Source organism: Bidens hawaiensis, unplaced genomic scaffold (assembly GCF_021521415.1).
Source record: "Bidens hawaiensis isolate Kalapana, Puna unplaced genomic scaffold, B.hawaiensis_p1.1 tig00024444_1, whole genome shotgun sequence".
NCBI lineage: Eukaryota > Viridiplantae > Streptophyta > Magnoliopsida > Asterales > Asteraceae > Bidens > Bidens hawaiensis.
The window spans coordinates 45,857-64,098 of NW_027493857.1; positions in this window are offsets into that span (position 1 = coordinate 45,857).

Consider the following 18,242-nt stretch of genomic DNA (forward strand, 5'->3'; position numbering starts at 1 on the left):
TGTACCAGTAGCCGTGCACCGTAGTACATCTTGCTCACAAGAAGGTGAGTTTTCACGAGCCCCTTTTTACTGAACTGTTTTAAATATTTTCCCGGGGCGGAAAGCATGTTTCTATCAAAGTGTTTAAGTACATGCTAATCGCATGGAAACGAATGTATTTATATAATGTTTATTGTACGGAAATCGTACGGTAATGTATTAAGATAGTAATTAACTGAGTTGCTAATATTGTAATGCCCGAAACAGTGTTCTGGGGTAACCGAGTTCCCAGAGGTTATTAAATGTGTTTCTGGGGTAACAGAGTTCCCAGAGGTTATTAAATGTGTTTCTGGGGTAACAGAGTTCCCAGAGGTTATTGGAAGTATTCTGGGGTAACAGAGTTCCCGGAGGTTAATCGAAATGTTTTGGGGTTAATAGAGTTTTCACTTGTGAACTCAGTATAATTACATCACTTATTCATGATTTTTATAATGATTTGTCATGGTTTATTTAAATTAGTGAAACTCACCAACTATTCGTAGTTGACCCGTTTTCTTTACATGCTTTCTAGGTACACTCAAATCGGAATGAGTGATATGTGTTCGATGCTGTGTGCTATTTTGTGGAAGTCTAGAGATCTATATTTTGCATTAAATATGTTAATGTACTATCGGTAACACTTATGTGATAACGCTTAGATGGTTATGAAACTCAGAACAATGTAATACTTTTAAATTAATGTAGTGGTGTTTTCTTTATAAACAATGCTGTTGATATCAGATGTGTCTGTTGCATCCCGTGTACGTTTCCGCTGCGGTTACGGGGTGTTACACACCACCTCGGGGATGGCTCCTCCAGGGTGGGACAAAATTATGAAATCTTCATTATAATAAAAGTCGTTTGCCACAATCATAGATTTGTTGTTCTATTGGTTGTTTGTTCAATCAGTTGGCTCGCAGCCAATCCATCTCCATCATGCGCAGTTGGAAACGGTCCCTAAGGAGCGGATCATCTGGAGTATACCAACCGCTTCAACAAAATGGCTCGCCTAGTACCATGGTTAGTAACTCCCGAGGACAAACGAGTTGAACGTTATATTTGGGGTTTAGCCCCAGAAGTGAGGAGTTTGGTGAACTCTGTTGGCCATACATCATTTGAGAATGCCGTGACTCAGGCCGGCATCGTAACTTTTGACTTGGTAAGAAGCGGAGTGTTGAGAATGGCCGGGGAATCATCGAGTATGAAGCAAACTAATTATGGATCAGGGTCACAAGGAAGGCCAGCAAGTAAACGTGCACGCCCGACAATACAAAATTATGCCATGAGTAGTTCTGAGGTGAAACGAGACAGGTACAAGGGACCATGGCCAAAATGTGATAAATATAGTTTTCATCATGTGGGTGAGTGCAGGCCGGTAATCTGTCAGAATTGTGGGAGAACGGGGCATAATGGCCCCAGTTGTAGAGTCAGTATGGGAATTGTCAACCGACCAACCCAAGCAACTCAACCTCGTCGTCCGCAACCACCTAGACCGCAACCGATTCGTCAACAACCTATCCAACAAATCACAGCACCAGCAAACCGTCGTGCTTGCTATGAATGTGGCAGCACGGAGCATTTTAGAAAAGACTGCCCCAAGATGAATCAAGGAGCAGTCACCGGTCGGAACCAAGCATCAACCTCTGGGGCGTCTCGGGGACGCGCGTTTGTTATCGGGTCTGGAGAAGCACGACAAGACCCGAACGTAGTAACAGGTACATTTGTTGTTTTTGATCAATATGCTTCTGTGTTATTTGATACTGGTGCCGATAGAAGCTTTGTTTCCTCTAGCTTTGTATCCCTGGGTAACATGCCAGTTAGTGAACTAACAAATCCCTATACTATAGAACTCGCTAACGATAACTCTATAACTGTCAACCAAATAGTCCAAAACTGTTCCATTATTCTTAATGACCACCCATTCCTTATTGACCTACTCTCGGTAGAGTTAGGAAGTTTTGATGTTATTGTCGGCATGGACTAGTTAACCAAGTATAAGGCGGAGATTGTGTGTAACGACAAGACAGTCAAAATTCCCTTTTCGAATGGTGAGGTGATTGTAGTACAAGGAGAGAAGTCTGGTTCGATTTTACCTCTTGTGTCTCATCTTAAAGTGTTGAAATGTTTACGCCAAGGTTGTATGGCATTCTTGGCAAACGTGACTATAAAGAACCCTGATGAGAAATGCATAGAAGAGATTTCCGTTGTACGTGAATATACCGATGTCTTTCCCGATGATCTACCTGGATTACCACCGAACCGACAGGTTGAATTCCGCATAGACTTAATTCCAGGATCAGCCCCCATAGCTAAGGCACCTTATCGACTGCACCCTCTGAAATGCAAGAACTATCCAACCAGTTACAGGAGTTGTTAGATAAGGGTTTTATACGTCCCAGTTATTCTCCTTGGGGAGCACCAGTATTGTTTGTAAAGAAGAAAGATGGAAGTTTTAGAATGTGCATCGATTATCGGGAATTAAACAAAGTTACCATCAAGAACCGATACCCTCTTCCACGAATAGATGACTTGTTTAACCAACTTCAAGGGGCAAACTATTTCTCGAAAACTGACCTTCGATCCGGTTACCACCAAGTTAAAATTCAAGAGGAAGATGTGTCTAAAACGGCGTTCCGAACTCGTTATGGCCACTATGAATTCTTAGTTATGCCGTTCGGACTAACTAATGCTCCCGCAGTTTTCATGGATCTTATGAATCGAGTTTGTAAACCGTACCTCGACAAATTCGTTATTGTGTTTATTGATGACATTTTGATATATTTGAAAACCAAGGAGGACCACGAGCAGCATTTACGAATTATCTTGGAGTTGTTGAGGCAAGAAAAGTTATATGCCAAGCTGTCGAAATGTGAATTCTGCCTACAAGAGGTACAATTTCTAGGGCACGTTGTTAACCGACACGGTATTCATGTAGACCCGAGCAAAATTGAAGCCATTAAAAAATGGCAGGCCCCAAAGTCACCGAAAGAAATTCGCCAATTTTTGGGTTTAGCTGGGTATTATCGGCGCTTTATTGCCAATTTTTCCAGCATAGCCCAACCTTTAACCCTTTTAACTCAAAAAGATCGTGCTTATGTTTGGGGAGAAGATCAAGAAACTGCCTTTCATTTGCTAAAACAGAAACTATGCCAAGCCCCGATACTGAGTCTTCCAGAGGGAACTGATGATCTGGTAGTTTATTGTGACGCATCCCGGAAAGGTTTAGGGTGTGTACTTACGCAAAGAAACAAAGTCATAGCATACGCTTCTCGACAATTAAAGGTGCACGAGAAGAATTATACCACCCATGATTTGGAACTGGACGCGGTTATTTTTGCACTTAAGATCTGGAGGCACTATTTGTACGGCACCAAACGTACAGTATACACCGACCACAAGAGCCTACAGCATATTTTCGACCAGAAAGAACTAAACATGAGGCAAAGGAGATGAGTAGAGCTGTTGAACGATTATGACTGTGAGATTCGATATCATCTGGGCAAGGCTAATATAGTAGCAGATGCTTTGAGTAGAAAAGACAGGATCAAACCACTACAGGTCCCAGCACTTGGAATGATTGTCCAAAGCAGTCTCACCGAACAAATTCATATTGCTCAAAATGAAGCTCTGAAAAGAGATCACTTGGAGAATGAGGGATTACATGGGACCGAACAAGACTTTGAAGAAAGAACTGATGAAATTCTATACTACAAAAACCGAGTTTGGATTCCCACTTTCAGTAATCTGCGTGACTTGATCATGGACAAAGCCCATAAGTCCAAATACTCCATTCACCCAGGAACAGATAAGATGTACAAGGACTTGAAGGAGTATTATTGGTGGCCCGGTATGAAGAAGGATATAGCCACGTATGTCAGTAAATGTTTAACTTGTGCGAGGGTTAAGGTTGAATATCAAAAACCTTCGGGAATGTTGCACCAACCGGAAATACCATAATGGAAATGGGAACAAATTACCATGGATTTTGTAACACACCTCCCAAAAACTTCCTAGGGAAATGATGCAGTATGGGTGATAGTTGACCAACTAACCAAATCCGCACACTTCCTTCCAATCCGAACCACTTACACAACCGAAAAACTTGCTCACAAATACATCAATGCAATCGTATCCCGACACGGCGTACACGTTTCAATTATTTCTGATCGTGATAGCCATTTCACCTCTCGTTTCTGGCAAGCCGTACAAGAAGCTTTGGGAACCCGAATTGATCTAAGTACCGCCTACTATCCCCAAACCAACGGTCAATCTGAGCAAACCATTCAAACTTTAGAAGATTTGCTTCGCGCTTGTGTACTAGACTTTGGTGGAAATTGGGATCAACCTCTTCCACTGGTTGAATTTTCATACAACAATAGCTATCACAGTAGCATTCAAGCGGCACCATATGAAGCGCCGTACGGGCGGAAATGTAGATCAACCTTGTGTTGGACTGAGGTGGGAGATACCCAAATTACACGATCTGACTTGATTCAAGAAACCACCGACAAAATCCGTAAAATTACAAGTAAATTGAAAATCGCCCGAGATCGACAGAAAAGCTATGCTGATGTTCGTAGAAAGTCGTTATCCTTTGAAATAGGCGACAAAGTTTTTCTGAAAGTATCCCCGTGGAAAGGCGTCATTCGATTCGGAAAAACCGGTAAACTAGCTCTGCGATACATTGGACCATATGAAGTCATTTCTAAGATAGGTCCGGTAGCTTACCGACTAAAACTTCCTGTGGAGTTGAGTTCTATTCACGATGTTTTTCACGTTTCGAACCTGAAAAAGTGTCTTACTGACGAAACCGAAATTGTGCCATTAAAAGGTTTAAACATAAACGAAAAACTGAATTTCGTTGAAGAACCGGTGGAAATATTAGAGGGAAAAATAAAACAATTAAGTCACAACAAAATCTCTCTGGTAAAAGTTCGGTGGAATTCAGAACGGGGACCTGAATTCACGTGGGAGCGGAAATCCGAATTCAAAAAGAAATACCCGCACATGTTTCCAAACAAAGACAATTTTGAATAATCAAATTTCGGGGATGAAATTTTCTAACGGGAGGAGAATGTGACATTTGAGCCAAAACAAGGTACGCCTCAGTACGTATTTACCGATTAAGCAAATAAACGCCTTTTACGTAACAAACGAACGATTAATCGAACGGGTCGGGTTATGACCCAGATATCTCGGGGGGCCATCTATAAGTGATATACGATCTAAACAAGCTAAAATATTAATAATATGGCCTTAGTTTGATAGCAAACAAGTTAAACGAAAACATGCTCGTTTAACTACCCGCTATAGATATAAACGAGAAAGATAGTTACAAACCAAGCAGTGTATCATCCGATAAGCCGAAAAAGACTTACCAAACACTTATTTGAAATGTTTTAAGTGATCCGTGAAAAAATTTTTGATTTTTACAAACATATAGTATGTTTTTATAATTTTACACAAAACTAGCCGAAAAACACTCGTTTTCGCACTGTTTAACGCACCCGATAAGTTTTTCGCGCCAAAAACCGAACCCGAACTAAATTTGGACTGGACTTTTCGTATTTGGGCTTGAGAAATCAGAAACTTGGGCCAAAACGGGCCCATGAAGCTTCCGATCGGACCACACACCCCACCCACCCCCCCCCATTTTTTTTATAAAACTTGTTTTGCAAGCTTGTTTATTCATTATAATTTATAAAAGTTGAGGTCCAAGCAGCTGCAACCTGATTTTTCCATAATCCTTCAAACCTTAAGGTAAGGAGCTTAAATAAGTAACTTTTTTACTTGTTTAACCTTGATTAATACCATAAAAACATGTCATAATTGCTAAAAATCATTCCTAACCATGTAAAAATTCTAAAAATGGTCCATAAACATGTTTTGATCATACAATTGGTAAGGAACCTGTTTTGATAGTTTTTTTGGCCACAAACACGGATTAAAGGGTTGAAACGGCGTTTTTACGGTTCAAAAGTTCGTTTTTGTGCACTAGCCGAAACCCTAAGTTAAAGGGCTGTTCTATTGATGAAACCTGCTTGGTTTGTCATATAGGACTTGTATCTAGCTTGCATAGAAGCACAAGAACCTGAAAACTTGATTAGAAAGTCGGAAACGAGCCAAACCCGCTAAGGTAATGCCGAAACACTCGCTTACGGGCTATTTAGGTTAAGGTTGTGATGTGCATATTATTAGGCCTTGAAATTTTTCAAGGACATCAGGGATCATGTCAATGAGTCTCTGTTCAAATTTGGTAATTTTTCGACCATTCGAAAATATTTGGCGAATTTATTACCGAATTGGGACGTTTATTTAGGAAAAATAGCTAAAATACTTCAAAAATTATGAATTTTTTCTGGAAACTCAAATTTGATGTATTTTGATCACATATGAATTTTGGGATTATTTGGAGAAGTTTAAAGGTGTTTTGTTTATATGCGTTCGTGTGAATTTTTATAGCAGAATTTGGGTCGAAAAGAATATCCCACGAGCTTTTTACATTCTGGAATTAATACAAGTTGATTTGGGACATTATTTGAGCATTTAGGAATTTTTGTGGAATTTTTGAAAATTCTTTGGGGTAAACGGACGATTTTCAGGCGAAATATATCTGATAAAATGAATTTTTATAAATTAATAAATCAGTAAATAATTCCAGAAATATTTTTATAAAAATATACATACTTTAATTGATAAGTGGCTAAATTTTCATAATTTAATGATTGACGGTTAATTAATTATGCTAATTTAAAGATTAAACAAATTCAGTTTTTATAAAAACCGGCAAGTTCGCGACTAACGAACCTGCGGGAATATCAAAACACCAAGAGTGATCAAAAATCATATTTTTGGACTAATTAAGTAAAAACGAACTTTTCTATGAAAAACCTGGACAATCCGGATGGATTGTGCGCGTTTCTTCTTAAATCAAACTGAATAAACGGAAACGGGCCCCGTGACAAATCCGGGACCCCAGTATGTGATCCGTCTTTTTAACTTAATCATTTTATTAACCAACACATTTACCCAAGCTTATTTTCCTATAACTGTTTTCTGAACGCGTAAACGAACAACTTGGCCCAGCTGGGAAAACGGGAATCTGAGCCAAGTTCAGTTTTAAGTATTAGACATTTAACAACATCACAACCTAAGCCTATTGCCACTTTCTGGGCGTTCCAGCTACACCCAGATTAGTTATACAGCCCAGTTTAGTATTGATATTATAATAATATTAAAATATTAATATTATTATAATATTGATTATAGGAACTACTGATAGCGGACCGAACAAACCACGAGCTGATACGGTACTGATTATCTACTAAACCGTGAGTTTCATGACCCCATTCTTTAAACAGTTTTACGAACTTTTGGGGTGAAAAGCATGTTTGATTACATATACATACCTGAACATGTATTGATGTGAATTATCTAAGTGCTAACACACGAAAGTCCCCACTAACACAGTGATTAACTTCGAGCCGGTGGCTTGTGAATAGTACTATTGGTTTGACAAACCCAAACGGAGCCGGCATGTATTGCTGAGACTTTACCCCGTTTGCACATGACCATAATTATACAACACGCTATGTAGTGTTAGACATAGCTACTTGGGGCATGTTGTGGGCGGAAAGGGGCCACATTGGTTGATTGAGCGTGGGAAATGGATGCACGCAGCACATACAGTCAAGGCTTCACTGTAGCATAGCATAATTACATCATTTACATACATACATACATACATACTTATTTCATGATTACAAGTGTTAACTTGTGAATACTCATTACTGTTTTCTCAAAACTCGTGAAACTCACCAACTCTAGTAGTTGACCTGTTTTAAACAGCTTTTCAGGTGTACCTAAATCGGAGTGATTTGGTGATTTGTTACTTGCCCAAGATGTGTGGTTGATGTTATGTGAATAGAAGCAAGGATACTAGTAGTAAGATCGTATAGTTAACGAACTAGTTTTGTTTGAATCACCTAGACTGTAAAACAATGATAGAACAATGAAATGTAATATATTGTAAATTAGTTTGTAATGTTTCTTTATAAACAATGTGTTGATACCAGAGGTGTCTGTTACATTCTCGTTTTATGCTTCCGCATTGTGCTAGTCGGGGTGTGACATTAACCCACTCCCACTGACCGCAAATCTGACCGTCCAACATGAATAGGCGATTAGCCACCGAACAATCCTTACTTCGCGAGGGAAAAAGCTTAGGAAATCGGGTGCCCAAAGGCACTAACCCCACCCAACTATCCAACTAAAACGATGTTCTCCTCCCATTCTTCACATTATGGCCAAACAACTACCTAAATCAATTTCGACCTTACGAAACACCACGGACGTGGGTTAGATAATTTGGTGGGGATAGCTGACCACGACCTCCACGAATGGTGTAAAGACCAAATTACCCACCGCCACATACTTCCATTCTCGTTTTTAAACCCCCACCACCACTTCGCTAACAAGGAAAGATTTGTATCTCGCAACCAACCAAGGCCGAAACAACCAAACTCAATAGGAGCAGAAAATCGATCCGACGTACCCTAATTGATTTTAGCTTTCTCATCTGATCCTCCTTAAAAATACCTTCTCGAGATTTCAAGTTTATCAATGAATCCCTCCAGACCCTTAAACAACAAGAAATATCATGCTAGTAGGGCATTAAGCACCGACTTCAACACTGTAATTCGACCACCAAACGATAGAGTTTTTGCTTTCCAACATGACAACCATTAAGCACCTCCATCGGATCCTACGCGTTAATCCCTTTCATGTTTCTCCCAACTTGAAGTCCCAAGTGGAAAAATGGAATTTCCCCAACCCTACACCGAAGTATATTTGCCATCTGTTGCTTTTACACTAGCATCAAAGACGCGACATTTTGAGAGATTGATATGTAGCCCGAATACAAGGTTAAATCACCTTAGATTTCTTCATAATTCAAGGCATTACTGTCCCTCCATTCACTAAGAAATACCACTTCATCTGACATAAAAGTGTGAAATCAACGGACCCTCCGGCCCGCGTTTGTGGAACAATCCTTTAATGGTGGCCCATTTCATCAACACTGTAAGCATTTTCCAAAGCAATAATGAACAACGGAGATAAATGGTCACCTTATGTTAACGCTCGAGAGCACTGAAATTCCCGAATAGGCGATCCATTTACCAAAACCGACTCCCATCTAGCCGATAAAATGGCTGGCACCCACCTACGCCATCTCACGTGTTGATGCATAGATGTCAGTAGTTCATATGTCTAATGTCTGTAATCGAGTCTGTAATATTGTTTGTGTTTTTGTTTGTAAAAGCGAAGTTGTTGACAAGTTCGCTTAGGCGAACTTGTTAACCAAGCGAAGTTGTTGACAAGTTCGCCTAGGCGAACTTGTTGAACGAGCGAAGTTATGGACAACTTCGCCTGAGGCGAAGTTGTCGTGTATTTATATAGGTCACGGTTACTGTTGGTTTTGGGTTGGTTAATTTACGTGTAATTCAGTGAGTCAAGTGACGTGAGGTCGAGAGTCTGTAAGTATCACGGTTTGAGTTATTAATATAACGTGTGTTTGTTCGTATCGTGTTCGTGTGTTCGTGAGCTTGTGTTCTACGTCCGTAACGATCTACACAGGGATTCCGCACCTGTGTATATCGGGATATCTCGTGTGATCCGTCCAGGGAACCTACAATTGGTATCAGAGCTTTTGCTCGATTGTGTGGTTCGGGATATTCACGCGGGTGTAGAATTCGTCTCATTTCGGGTATTCACTGGACGAGTTTTTGGTGTTTTTTCTCATTCTAGCCTCCTACCAGTGTGTTCAAGCCTTTAAACCGTCAAAATCGTCGTTAAAATCCGATTTTCAGATCTGCAGAAAGTTTAAGTTCGTCAGGCGAAGTTGCTGTTCATCAGGCGAAGTTGCCGTCAGGATACGTAGGGTTTCAGCGAAGATATAAGGAGAAGCGAAGTTATTCACAACTTCGCCTACCTCCTCAACTTCGCCTAACTCAGCGAAGTTCTCATCAAGTTCGCCTAACTCAGTGAAGTTCTCATCAAGTTCGCCTACTCTCTAAGTTCGCTTACCCTAAGCGAAGTTATTCTTAACTTCGCCCAGTCACGCGAATTTAAGAAAGATCCAGCGAAGTTATTACTTAAGCGAAGTTATCCTTAACTTCGCCTACAGTACTGTTCAGAGAAATTTTTTTTAACTTCGCCTACTCAGAATTTTTCGGGTTTCTTAGTCTTCAAGAAGAATGTCGTCGATCAACATTTCGGAGCTTGTAAAGATGGAAGTTGAAGCGGGGTCAGCTACAAAAGCCCCAAGGTTGCTGAAGGGAACCGATTTTGTCGCGTGGAAGGATCGGTTCATACAATACGTTAAGTACCAGGATGCGAAAATGTGGGTATGCATCCAAGATGGGTATATTCCCCCAATCATGGAGTATGAGGGTCGAGACCAAATCAAGAAATACAGTAAAATGGAAGAGGAGGAGAAAAAGATGTATGAAGCCGAGAGCAAGGCTCATGCTGCAATCACAATGGCTCTTCCACAGGAGATCCTCCATACGTTCAGAAAGTATACATCAGCTAGAGAGCTTTGGGAAGCTCTTGAAAGCAGATTTGAAGGGAATGTAGGTATTCGGGCTTCAAAGATAAAGTTGCTCAAGACTCAATTTTCAGTCTTTAAGTACTTAAAGAACGAATCTCTGGATGACATTATCACTCGATATTATCATCTAATGACTGAATTGAGTAACTACTCCATTTCATACAGAGAAGAAGAGATTGTGGAAAAACTTCTCGATGCTCTCCCACCAAAATGGGAGATGTATACTGTACTGATGAGGGAAGACATGGACTTCCCTACTTATGATCTTGAAACCACTGTCAACAAGCTCAGAACTTTTGAGCTTAATATGGTAAGAAAAGAAACATCTATGGATCAGGTTCAAGATCCAGGCATGTACGGTGCTAAAGTAAACTCCAATACAAGTTCAAAGACTGATTCTGCCGCCTACTACTCGAAAGGTGAGTCGGGTGCCAATTCTTCACAGGAGGGGCATGTGTCAGTAAATTCAAATGGGGATGTTTGCTTTGTTGCGGGTGGATCAAGTGGTACTCAACAGACAGCAAGCAAGAGTAATGGATCTTCAAGTTCCTCAAGCAATAATTACTCTAAGATGCCAATGAGCGTCAAATCTGCTGAAGAGCAGTTTGGCCTCTATGCTTCATTTATTGCTTCATATGAAAACTATATTCAAGGAAAGGTGGTTGATCCAGCGATGCTAGATGAAGACTATGACCAGATCGATACTGATGATCTGGAGGAAATGGATTTACAATGGCAGATGGCCATGATAGTGAGGAGAGTGAAGAAGTTTATGAGAAAGACGGGGAGAAAGTTTGTTGGTGGCAGGCCAGGATTCGACAAGTCTAAGGTGAGGTGCTATAACTGTCAACAAAACGGGCACTTTGCCAAAGAGTGCAGAAACGAGCGAGTTGAACGTGGTCAGGGCCGGTCTGCACAACACACTGGGAGTAGTAAAGAAGTCAATGCCATGCTGTCCAGAGAAGCAGGTGAATACAAATGGAACCTGCATTCGAATGAAACTAGTGAGCAGGCAAATATGGCTAAGGTTGAGAATGAAGAATGTGAGAAGATTAACGGAGAAGAGAAAGCTACTGGTAAGGAAAAAGCTTTCATGACAGATAACAATGATCAACTCTCCGAGGTAAGTTCTAAATCTATTTATACTAAATGTGAGAATTTGTCTGAGCAACTTGCTACCATAACTGATCAGTATGTTCGTTTAGATGCTGAATTTAAAACTCTTAAAGAAGATCATCACTTTATGAAAGCAAGAGAAAACAGTTACAAAGTTAAAATAAAAGCATGTGAAAAAGATGTTAAAAGCTTAAAAACAAAACTTGCTGAAAAAATTGAAGTAATTGATCTAAGTTATGAGGTTTTAGAAGAAAAGACTAAACTGATTGCTGAACGAGAAAAGCAGATCGCTGACCACCAGGTGAAAGTGGTGGAACTGAACCGAAAACTTGAACAGTTCAGAAATTCCTTAGCTATTCTTGATCACCTTGTTAGTGATCAAGGTACCTCTACAAAGAGGGGAGGAATTGGTTATCACGAGGTTCCACCACCATATAACCACAATTACACTTTTAACCCTAGTGTTCAGAAATCTGTTGATTTTGAAGTTCCTCAGACAGCTCCAATCAAGGTTACGAGTAAAGAACCAAGTGTTCGTAGTGGCGAAACGAGTTCGCCTGTTTCAAGTGTGAAAATTTCTGTTACGAGTCCAGTCTCATCGGATTCGGATAAGTTGTCCGAATCGGGTAAGACAAAAGAGAAGGTAGTGTTACCCACTGGTGGAGAAAAAGATAAAACTTATAAAAAGAGTACTCCACTCAACCCGTACGTCCCACCTTATGTGAGACGAACGGCCAGTAACACTGCCTCGACATCCAAAACAACCTTTGAAAAGAAAATGGAGTATAGGTGTTGTTTTAAGTGTAATAAGTTAGGACATCTTGTTGCAGATTGCCCTCTGACGCCGAAATTCAGAGGTGTGAGGCCTATTAAAACTGAGCATAAGCCTAACTGTAATTTTAATACTGCTAAAAATGAAAACCCTTCAAAGTTCCGAAATGTAACTAATTCCGGTTTTCACAGAAACAAACCTCAGTTTAACAATGCTAATAACCAAACCACAAGATATAATACTTTCAATGTACATAGGTTTGGAAGGCCTCACACTCAATTTCCAAGGAGATTTCCTAATAGGACTGACAGGAATTATCCAGATGCTAACTTTGGAAAGCAGAAGTACGGGATGTATAGATCCAAGACCAATTGGTCTTGGGTCCCTAGATTCTAATCCTTTGCTTTATTGTGCAGGAACAGTTGAACAGGGCTGCCCACAGTCTTTGGATTGTAGATAGCGGCTGTTCCCGGCACATGACGGGTAACAAATACTTGTTGCACGACTTAAAACCTGTTCAAGGAGCGAGAGTTAGCTTTGCTGGTGAAAGTGGAGGAAGAATTACTGGAAAAGGAACGGTGTCCAATGGGAAAATAACTCTTGAGAATGTGAACTTTGTAGAAGAGTTGAAGCACAATCTGCTGAGTGTGTCGCAGATTTGTGATAAGGAGTACACTGTTCATTTCACGAAGAATGAGGCGATCGTGTTGAAGCCTGGTTTTCAGATACCAGACGAGTGGATAGTGATGAAAGCTCCACGTGATACAAATACTTATGTGATGGATATGAGGTCTACTGAAATGGCCACGGAAGAATCATGTTTAATGACGAAAGCAAGCGAATCGGAATCCGAACTGTGGCACAGGAGGATGGGGCACATTCATCTTCGGGAATCCGAACTGTGGCACAGGAGGATGGGGCACATTCATCTTCGGAAGATGAACCACATTGTCAGGAATGGACTTGTGATGGGCGTTCCCTTGAAAAGTTTTAACTTTGAAGACAAATGTATAGCATGCAAGAAGGGAAAGCAACACAAGAAATCCCATCTCACCAAGAAGGTCAACTCTATTGCCAGTACTCTAGAACTTCTTCACATGGATCTCTTCGGTCCCGTGAATGTAAAAAGTCTATGAGGTACTTCTTACTGCTTGGTGATCACTGATGACTACTCGCGATATTCGTGGGTATATTTTCTGAAATCGAAAGATGAGACGGCTCAAATGGTGAAGAATTTGATTACCAAAGTTGAGAACGTCATGAGTAAAACAGTTAAGTTCATCAGAAGTGACAATGGGACGGAGTTCAAGAATTTTGAAATGGAGATCTTCTGTCTTCAGAAAGGAATTGAACATCAATACAGCGCTCCGTATACTCCGCAACAGAATGGAGTGGCTGAAAGGAAGAACCGAACTTTAATTGAAGGAGCCAGAACTATGCTGGCGGATTCGAAACTTCCTGTGATGTTCTGGGCTGAAGCAGTTGCTACAGCCTGCTATGTTCTGAATAGAGTGTTAACCGTTAAGAGACTTGGTAAAACGTGTTACGAGCTTATGCATGGAAGGAAGCCCAACTTGAGTGGTCTTGAACCATTCGGGTCCCCTTGTTCGATCTTGAAGACAAATCTAAATTTGGCGAAGTAGCCGATGAAGGAATCTTAGTCGGTTATGTTGTTGGTACTCCCAACAGACGTGTCTTCAATACTTCGACTTGCAAGGTGGAGGTGGTGTGTAACACCGACATCACAAGTTACCAACCACCAAAACCAAGCAATGGACCTGCTGAGCTTTTCGACTATGTTAAGCTTTTTAAGTCATTTAACGTACCGGATTTGGAAATTTCTGAAGAAGAAGAAAGAGCTGCGACGAAGATGATACTCGATGAGGAAGAAAATCTATTGCAAAGACAGCTGATTGATAAATGTCAACCTTCCTCATCAAACACTATCGGTACTCCTGCTGCCTCAACTGATGAAGAATTTATCAATCCTTTTCACTATCAGCCAGAAACAACCATTGACGAGATCTCTTCTAATTTGGAAGATAATTTGCATGTCGGTTCTGTTCCGACCACGAGAATTCATAAAGATCACCCTTTGGATAATGTGATTGGTGATGTGTCCTCAGGTGTACAAACGAGAATTAGCTTGAATGAACACACCTGTGTTTATACAAGCATTAAGGAGACAGGAATAATCAATGAATGCCTGTATACCTGCTTTATAAGCCAGATTGAACCGAAGAATTATCAAATGGCTTTAAAGGACAGCTCGTGGGTCGAAGCCATGCATGAAGAGTTGGCTCAATTCGAGAAGATGGAAGTTTGGACTTTGGTTGAAAAACCAAAGAATGTGCATGCGATAGGCACAAAATGGGTGTTTAAGTGCAAGAGAGATGATAAGGGGATTATTATCAGAAACAAGGCGAGGCTAGTCGTTAAAGGTTTTAATCAACAAGAGGGGATTGATTATAACGAAGTGTTCGCTCCTGTCGCTAGGTTGGAAGCCATAAGATTGTTTTTAGCGTTTGCTGCTTATGAAAAGATGAAGGTGTTTCAGCTAGATGTGAAGAGTGCGTTTTTGAATGGGAAAGTTGATGAGGTTGTGTATGTTGAACAACCTCCGGGTTTTCCTGACCCAGACTTTCCAGATCACGTGTACAGGTTGAGCAAGGCGTTGTATGGATTACATCAGGCACCTCGTGCCTGGTATGCAACTTTATCGGATTACTTGCTCGAGAATGGTTTTGAAAGAGGGAAAATTGATAGCACGTTGTTCTTCAAAAGAGATGGAAGCGACTTCCTGCTGGTCCAAGTCTACGTGGATGACATTATATTTGCTGCGTCAAAAGTCTCCATGTGTCAGGAGTTTGAAGCCGTCATGAAGAAAAGGTTTGAAATGAGTGCTATGGGTGAACTAACTTTCTTTCTAGGATTGCAGGTTGATCAGAAGAAGGACGGGATGTTCATTCATCAGACGAAGTATGTTCATGATGTGCTCAAGCGCTTCAAGATGGAGGACAGTTCTCCATATGATACTCCAATCTGCGTCAATCACAAATTGGGTGCTGAAGTAGACGGTGATGCAGATGTGGACCCAACTCAATATCGGGCAATAATAGGTTCTTTAATGTACTTAACTGCATCTAGGCCTGATATAATGTTTGCTGTTTGTCTTTGTGCACGTTTTCAGGCAAATCCAAAAGAATCTCATTTGAAAGGTGCAAAGAGGATACTGCGGTATCTCAAGGGCAAGCCGAAGCTGGGGTTGTGGTACCCGAGAGGAGGAGACTTGGAGCTGGTCGCTTACACAGATTCTGATTATGGAGGGTGTAATCAGAGTCGGAAGTCAACAACTGGAGGATGTCAGTTTCTTGGTGGCAGATTGGTGTCGTGGCAATGCAAGAAGCAGACTTCAGTCGCAATTTAAACCTGTGAGGCAGAATACATGGCAGCATCCAACTGCTGCTCTCAGGTTCTTTGGATTCAACAACAGTTGCGCGACTATGGTCTGAATTTCCTACTTACTCCTATTTGCATTGATAACACAGCTGCTATCTCGGTAACTAACAATCCCGTGAAACATAGTAAAACTAAACACATTGACATACGTCATCATTTCATACGGGATTGTGCTGAGAAGAAACTGATAATTCTTGAAAAGGTGGATACGCTTGATAATTTCGCTGATTTATATACTAAAGCGTTTGACAAATCCAGATTTCAAAACCTTACTGAACTGAATGGGATGATCAATCCCGAGTAACCATGCTTTTCTTGTAATATTTAAAAAAAAAAAAAAAAAACGTCACAAATCGCTTAAAAATATGTCGGTTACATCAGTTTGAAGGACTTGTCTTCGGATATGTTTTGGTCCTCATTTTCTACTTGTAGATTTTGAGGATAGCCATTAACCAGATTACTGATAGTGACCGGGGCGGTTTATGATAAGTTTTTCATTCTTTCGCTTAAAATTAGTCGATCATACTTAGTTAGAAGGACACATACTAGTATGTGGTCGGTCCAGCTGATCCATTGGATCTTCGGGATAGCCGTTTACCTGAAGACTTTGTTTTGGTCGGGGCGATTAATGATAAAATTTTGAAAGAAAAGGGGAAATGAAATTATTTTTCAAGTCTGTTACTTCGTAAGAAGTTCGTTAGCTATGTTAAACAGAAAATTGATCCAACCTTGGAAAATGATAGATATACTGATTCTGTGTGCTTAACTAGTGAAGTTATTAGGCTTAAAAGGCTTTAGGACAGTCATTGTATGTCATGGTAACTTTTTATGGTGCGTAAAAGTAGACGTGATACAAACTAAATCTACTTGATTTTATGTGGAAACTCCTTAAGAGTTTTGCATGTCTTCATATATATCTTTCCGAATGATAGGCAGAAAAGCGATTACCCGGTCATACACGAGCCCATGTGTGTTCTGATTCCCGGGAAGATAGCGTCTCAAGATACTGCAGTGATCCAGATTCGGGACTTGCAGTTAATTACTACTTTGAAGTCTATATTTATGTAAAAAAAAAAAAATTTGAGTTATTGAAATATATTAGTGATGATAAAATCAAGACTTCTCAATCTTAGAGTAAGAAGAAGAACGGGAAACAGATGAAGAGTACTTACAACTTAATCAGACACTATGGGTCGAGGTCAATTCGGGGTGACTTGGGGAAAGCCAAATACGCTTTGAGGATAGATAGGAGGCATCAATATTTCTGAGTTGTTGCCCACTTAAATTTTGAGGCTTAATTGAATATAACTCGTATCACAGAAACGATGAAAACCATCTTAAGTATATTACCTGCTTACAACCTGTCTCTTTATGTCATAATACAGCTAAACACGGATCTATGTGACAGTCACGTAATTAGTATGATTCCTGTTCGGATCTTTTCTAAAACGTGGTAGTCCCTAACTAGACTGAAATTTGATCCCTTATACTTTAAATTTTTTTTAAGTTTTTGTACTTAGATAGTTTTATGATTTTTTAACTGGTTACTTAGAATTGATCATGTCATTTATTCCTTAAAGGGAAGTTTTAAAGAGTTAATTGAAAAATGTTCAAATTATAAGGTTTGTCTTTGTAAATATAGGCGATGTTGTTAAACAGGCGAAGTTGTGAATAACTTCGCCTAGGCGAAGTTATCCGTAACTTCGCCTGTATAACCCAGACCCTATATAAGGATGTTCAACAGGTAAACTGTTCATCACTTTTCAAATATCCAGCGAACTTATCCGGCGAACTTACCTATTCTCCGGCGAACTTGTTATTTAAACCGATTACGTGTTATTTTTCCCAGATTTCATTAAGTTCAAGGTTCGAGATGTCAAATTATCATATATTTCATGTTCATTCATGTTTTCCGGATTCCTTAATCACGAAAACATCGACTGCACGTTGTTCCATAATCCTCATTGTCGCCGATTCAGATTCAGGCGAAGTTAGGGTTTAGGCGAAGTTATCAGCAACTTCGCCTGAAACTTAAGTTCGCCTGGGGCGAAGTTATCCGTAACTTCGCCCGAAGCTTAAGTTCGCCTGAGGCGAAGTTATCCGTAACTTCGCCTGAAACTTAAATTCGCCTGAGGCGATATTGTGATGAGGCGAAGTTAACATTAACTTCGCCTAGATCATTTTTACTTAATATTAATTAGACGAACTTAAAGCTGAAGCGAAGTTGTTCCCAACTTCGCCTCAACTTTAACTTCGCCTATACAG